At 43.7% G+C, this 5,830-nt stretch overlaps 1 non-coding gene across 1 annotated transcript; it reads right to left on the minus strand.

Annotated features, from left to right (window-relative positions):
* Positions 1-4,365: 4,365 nt before the first annotated feature.
* Positions 4,366-4,438, minus strand: TRNAE-UUC. The gene has a single exon. It is a non-coding gene; the product is annotated as a tRNA-Glu (tRNA).
* Positions 4,439-5,830: the final 1,392 nt, after the last annotated feature.

Below are 5,830 nucleotides of genomic sequence, written 5' to 3' on the forward strand. Positions count from 1 at the left end.
GGACTTCATACACTTCAGAGCCCAATGCTTATAATTTGGGGTTTATTGGCTGTTTTGGATTATGCATGTCTCACAATTCCCAGCCCTCCTAGTCATTCTCGGTTGCATGGAGATTCTTTGTGTACGTGTGTCTGCCTCAGATTGAGAGGATTTAGGGAACAAGGCTCCATCCCAGTCCTGATTTGTTGAATTCACTCTGCTAACCAACGTTGACTCTGGCTTTTTTGGGTAATCCACACCGCCATCGTCAGCAGCACAATTTAGCAGAATGCCATGTGTCTGGTATGTTTGCATGCCTTCTAGCTGTGACGCCAACCTCCTCCTCTTCCCCCTTCCCTCCAAGAGTCCATTGCAGCGTTTAAAAGTGGAAGAAGTGCTCATCAGAGGCTGCAGGGAGCCTACCACACCATAAAAATTAACGATATGGGACAATTGGCAATTTCTTATCAAGTAAACATATGTTTGCCTCTTAACCCAGAAGTTCTACTCTTGGATATTTATCCCAGAGAACCAAAAACTGTTTAGACAAAATCATGTCCATGAACTTTGATAGCAGCTTTATTCACTAATCACCTGAGAGTAGAAACAATCCAAATGTCCTCCAATGGGTCAATGGTTAAATGCTCTCTCGTACATCCACATGGCAGAACATTCCTCAGCAATGAAAAGGAACAAACTTTTGAGGTATGCAATGTATTTGTCGTGTTAGGGTTGCTATAATAAAGTACCACAGGACTGCATGGCTTAAACAACAGAAATCTACAGTCTTACAGTTCTGCAGACTGGAAGTCAGAGATCAGGGTGTTGATAGGGCCTTTCTCCTTCTGAAGGTGGTAACGAAGGATCTGTTCCCACCTGTTTCCTACTTTCTGGCCATTCTGAGGCTTGTGACAGCTTGGCTCCAATCCTCTATGATGTTCTCCCTGTGCATGTTATCTGTGTCTAACTTTCTCCTTTTCATAAGGACTTCAGTCATGTTGGATGAGGGGTCCACTCTACTCTAGTAGGATCTAATCTTAATATCTGCACTGACCCTATTTCCAAATAAGGTCATATGCTGGAATACTGAGGGTTAGGACCTCACCATGTGAATTTGACAGGGACACAATTCAACTCAACATGTAACAACATGGTTAAGTGCATTTTGCTTCGTGAAAAAAGCCAATCTCAAAAGATTGCGTGCTGTATGATTCCATTTACATAGCATACACAAAATGACAAAACCCTGGAGATGGAGAACAGGTTGGTGGTTGCCAGGACACAGGGACAGGAGTAGAGGGTGAGTCTATAGAGGGTGGCATGAGGGAGTTTCTTGGTGGTGATGAAAGAGTCTGGATCCTATTTAAGGGTGGTTATAGGACTCTAGATGAAGGATCAACTGCACTGAACTACATCCCTCTCCCCCCAACATGTAGGAGTGCATAAGAAAACGGGTAAGTAGTCTGGTTGACAGTATCATACCCACGTCAAGTTTCCGGTTTTGATATTGTACTAGTTATATAGAGATGTCGTCCTTCAGGGAAGCCGGGTGAAGTGTTCACAGAATGATTCTATCTACCATTCTTGACACTTCCTGTATGTCTGTAATAATTTAAAAATTAAAAATAAAAACAACTTAACAAGATGGCTACGTTGGGGAATGGGAAGGAGGAGATGAAAGACTGGGGGTCCACATTGGGTTAGAAAGCTTCTGATAATCCCACAAAGGGTCTTTGCTTCCTAAATTCTTTGACATTTGTAGTCACTCCACCTTTGTTCTCTGCTCGCACAGTGAGGAGACATGTTCAGGTGACATGGGCAGCGAAGGGCAGAGGTCAGAACACAGATATATATTCATTTCCCTCTAGGCTTCCACCTAAGTTTTGGTTTTCTAGATTTTCAGATTCATGTTAGGTGAGATCTGGGCTGGCAGCCCTTCTTAGGACCTCAGCTTCTTAGATCAGCCATTGCCAGACTCATCCACTGACACCTCTCCTTGAAGTCCTTGTGCCTGGGGAGCACCTCACCTCTGGGACACCTGGGGACCTGGCTCCCTCTGCCACCCTGGGGAGTCTTGTCCATCCCACCCCCACCCCTTTAACTGTACAGAGAGCAGCACCACCCTCCCAAGGCAGACTTGCTCCATGCCCTCACCCGGATCAAACTAACCCCCAGATTTGTGGATTCCAGCTTTGGTTCAGATGACCAGGTTCAAGGCTAGCTCTGATGCACAAACTTGGATCAAGTCACTTCTCCTCTCTTTGCGTCAGTTTCTTCAACTGTTCAGAGAGGGTAAATCTTTTCTATTTTATCTTGAAAACTGGAATATCCTAAGGCTTAACCATAACAGTTGATGGGAGGGTTTCATGTAAATGCAAAGTTCTCTTTTAATGACCTCATAATGATCATTTAGTAGTGATTAATTATTAAGCATCTCTCACATATTAAGTGCAAATAATACCTGTTAATTCTTCTTTTTATTAAAAAGTTTTTAAATGTTTACTTATTTTTGAGGGGGTTGGGACAGAGAGAGAGGGAGACACAGAATCCTAAGTAGGCTCCAAGCTCTGAGCTGTCAGCACAGAGCCCATCGCGGGACACAAACCCACGAACCACTAGATCATGACCTGAGCCAAAGTCGGATGCTTAACCAACTGAGCCACCCAAACGCCCCAATACCTGTTAATTCTTAGAAGTGCTGTGGATACCAAGTACATCCCATGCCTGCCTAGGAGATTGCCTCTCTGACTCTATTCACTCTGCCTGCTCCTCTAAAAGCTACAGGAATCTTTGTTTCTCAGTCTTGATCCAGGAGACCAGGAACTTTGTTTTCTTTCAAAAGTCCACATCGATCTTTTACCCATGATCCCTTGGGCAGTGGTGTGACTGAGCCAGGTCAACAGTCTCTCAAGAACTGATTGTGCCCACTTCCTCCCAGATCTGAACTTGGTGACACCATCCTGGGGCTTAAAATTGGCCTTGCTGAGAGTTTTTATACCATGGAAGTTAATAAATACTACAAATCAGGACGATGTGTTTGTTTCCACAGAAGCCAGTCTTCAAGCCTCAACAGATCCATTGCAAATGGGATTTCTGGAGGCACATTAAGATATCTCTCAATTCCCAAGATGGATGGGAGGATTTAGTCACCAACATAAAATAGTAATCATGAATGCCCTTGAGAAATCTGCTCTAGAGCTTGCTATCTGTGTCACCATGGGCAATTACTGTCTTCAGGTCTCCATTCCCTTGTCTGTAAAAACGAAGATATTGATGGGGTCTACTGTCTACCCACCAAGCACTTATGTTAGCTTTTCTTGTTGTACTTTTGGTTGCTACTATTTTTATTATGAGGCTCCTTGTCTGGGAGGTGGGTTTTATTTATTTTATTTATTTTTTTAATAGTTTACTGTCAAGTTGGTTTCCATATAACACCCAGTGGGAGGTAGGTTTTAAGCAGTTGACCATCCAAACCTTCTGAGAGATAACCCAGTGTAATGTTGAGAGGATAGATTCTAGAAGTTTCCACCTGGATTCAAATCCTTACTCTATTCCTTGTTAGTTGTATAACCTTGAGCAAGTTACTTAACCTCTCTGTAGCCCAATTTCCTCATCTGTTGGGTGGAGATTATAGTAATACCTACTTCTTAGAGTCATTCCAAGGATTATGTGAGTCAGTGTGTATACAGCACATTAAGCAGTGCCTGACTCATAGTAAGTACCTTTAGGTCTGCTATAATTATCCTGAAAGTGACTGTACTGGGTTGAAGATTATCCCCCAAGAATTCATAACCTCCCCAGAACGTGACCTTATGTGGAAACACAGTTGTAATACATACAAGTAGGGAAGAAGGCAATGTTGGAGTAGGGTGGGTCCCTAATCCAATATGAGTGCTAAGAAGAGGTAGGATACAGAGACAGACAGACAGACAGACAGACACACACACACACACACACACACACACACACACAGGGAAATGATGTGAAGGTGCACAGGGAGAACAGTGTGTGATAGCAGAGGCAGAGATTGGCTTGATGCCATTGTAAGGAAGGGCAGCATTGTTGGCAACAGCCAGGAAGTAGGAAGGGGCAAGGAAGGATGCCCCCTAGAGCCATCAGAGAGTAAATGATCTTGTCTACACCGTGATTTTGGACTTCTCGTCTTAATGTACTGTGAGACAATAAATTTTGTTGTTTTAAGCTAACCAGGTTGTGAAAATTTGTTACAGCAGCTATGGGAAACTAATACAGTGAGATTTGAATAAGGTTGAAATACCCTGTTCCACAGCCTCCCTTTTGAGCCCCACTACTTGTGTCTTAAAATATCTTTTCTGTCTTTGCTCTGTTGGCTCTTTATTAAAAATCTCTTCTTAAAGGCAATCCCTATGCCCAATGTGGGGCTTGAACCCACGACTCTGAGATTGAAAGTCACATGTTCCACCAACTGAACCAGCCAGGCATCCCTGCTCTATTGACTCTTTCCCCAGGGCCAGGGTTCCAATAGCACATGAACTCCTTGCAGCTACAAAATGGTGGCTGAGGTGACTCAGCCGGGATGTGTGTGAGTGTAGCAGAAGGAAGGCCCAGGTTTCACGGTGCCCCTTTGTGAGGCCTCTGGGCTACTTCAGAGATCCCTGAGGATCAACCTCCAAATATCTGCCCTGAAATGATGACAAAAAATAACCAGGTGGAAAGATGAATCTGAGTTTATGAATAGCCTGCAAAGGGGCTCCCTCATTTTGTACACACCTCTTCCCCTCTGAAATGGTACCTCTCTTTGCCAGAAATTATATTTGGCTGACTCTTTTCATTTTCCTGGTTGAAGGCAAAGATTTTCTAAGTCCCACTGAAATGTTACTGGCTTTGGATGCCTGGGTGGCTCAGTCGGTTAGGCGTCCGACTTCAGCTTGGTCATGATCTCACTGTTCATGGGTTCAAGCCCTGCATCGACTCTGTGCTGACAGTTGAGAGTCTGGAGATTGCTTCAGATTCTGTTTCTCTCTCTCTCTCTCTCTCTCTGTCCTTCCCCCACTGAAGCACAGAGCCCAGTGCAGGGCTTGAACCCACAAACCGTGAGATCATGACCTGAGCCAAAGTCAGATGCTTAACTGACTGAGCCACCCACGCGCCCCTGGTCTGAACTTTTTATTACATTATCTAATTTAAACCTCTTGGTTAGCCCTGAGGGGGCATCATTATTTTGCTCAGTTTATACAATAAAGAAACCGAAGACAAGAAGGAGTTTTTGAGTCCCTGATGTCTGACCCAAGGCGCAGTCCTTCAGCACTATCCCAGTGTTTGCGGGAGTGTGGACTCTGGAATGCAGATCCCCTACATGCCCATGGAAAGGGGTTCTCTGGTAAAATATGTTTGAGAAACAGTGGCTGTGGATTATAGCTCCTTCCTCAGGGTGGGCAAACAAAATACAAATGCCCAGTGAAGTTTGTATTTCAGATAAACAACAAAGAAATTTTTTTAGATAAGTATGTTGAAATTAAGAAAACATAATTTATTCAGGTGAAATTCATATACCATACCATTAACCATTTTTTTGTTTTTATTTAAAAAGTTTTTAAATGTTTATTTATTTTTTAGAGAGAGAGAGACAGAGCATGAGAGGAGGAGGAGCAGAGAGAGAGGGAGACACAGAATGTGAAGCAGGCTCCAGGCTCTGAGCTGTCAGCACAGAGCCCAATGTGGGGCTCAAACTCATGAACTGTGGGATCATGACCTGAGCTGAAGTCAGATGCTTAACTGACTGAGCCACCCAGGTGCCCCTACTATTAACCATTTTAAAGGGAACAAGTACATGGTGTTTAATATGTTCTCTGTTGTGCAAACACTACTTCTA

The sequence above is a fragment of the Hyaena hyaena genome, unplaced genomic scaffold (genome assembly GCF_003009895.1).
Source record: "Hyaena hyaena isolate Hyena2069 unplaced genomic scaffold, ASM300989v1 scaffold_128, whole genome shotgun sequence".
Lineage (NCBI taxonomy): Eukaryota > Metazoa > Chordata > Mammalia > Carnivora > Hyaenidae > Hyaena > Hyaena hyaena.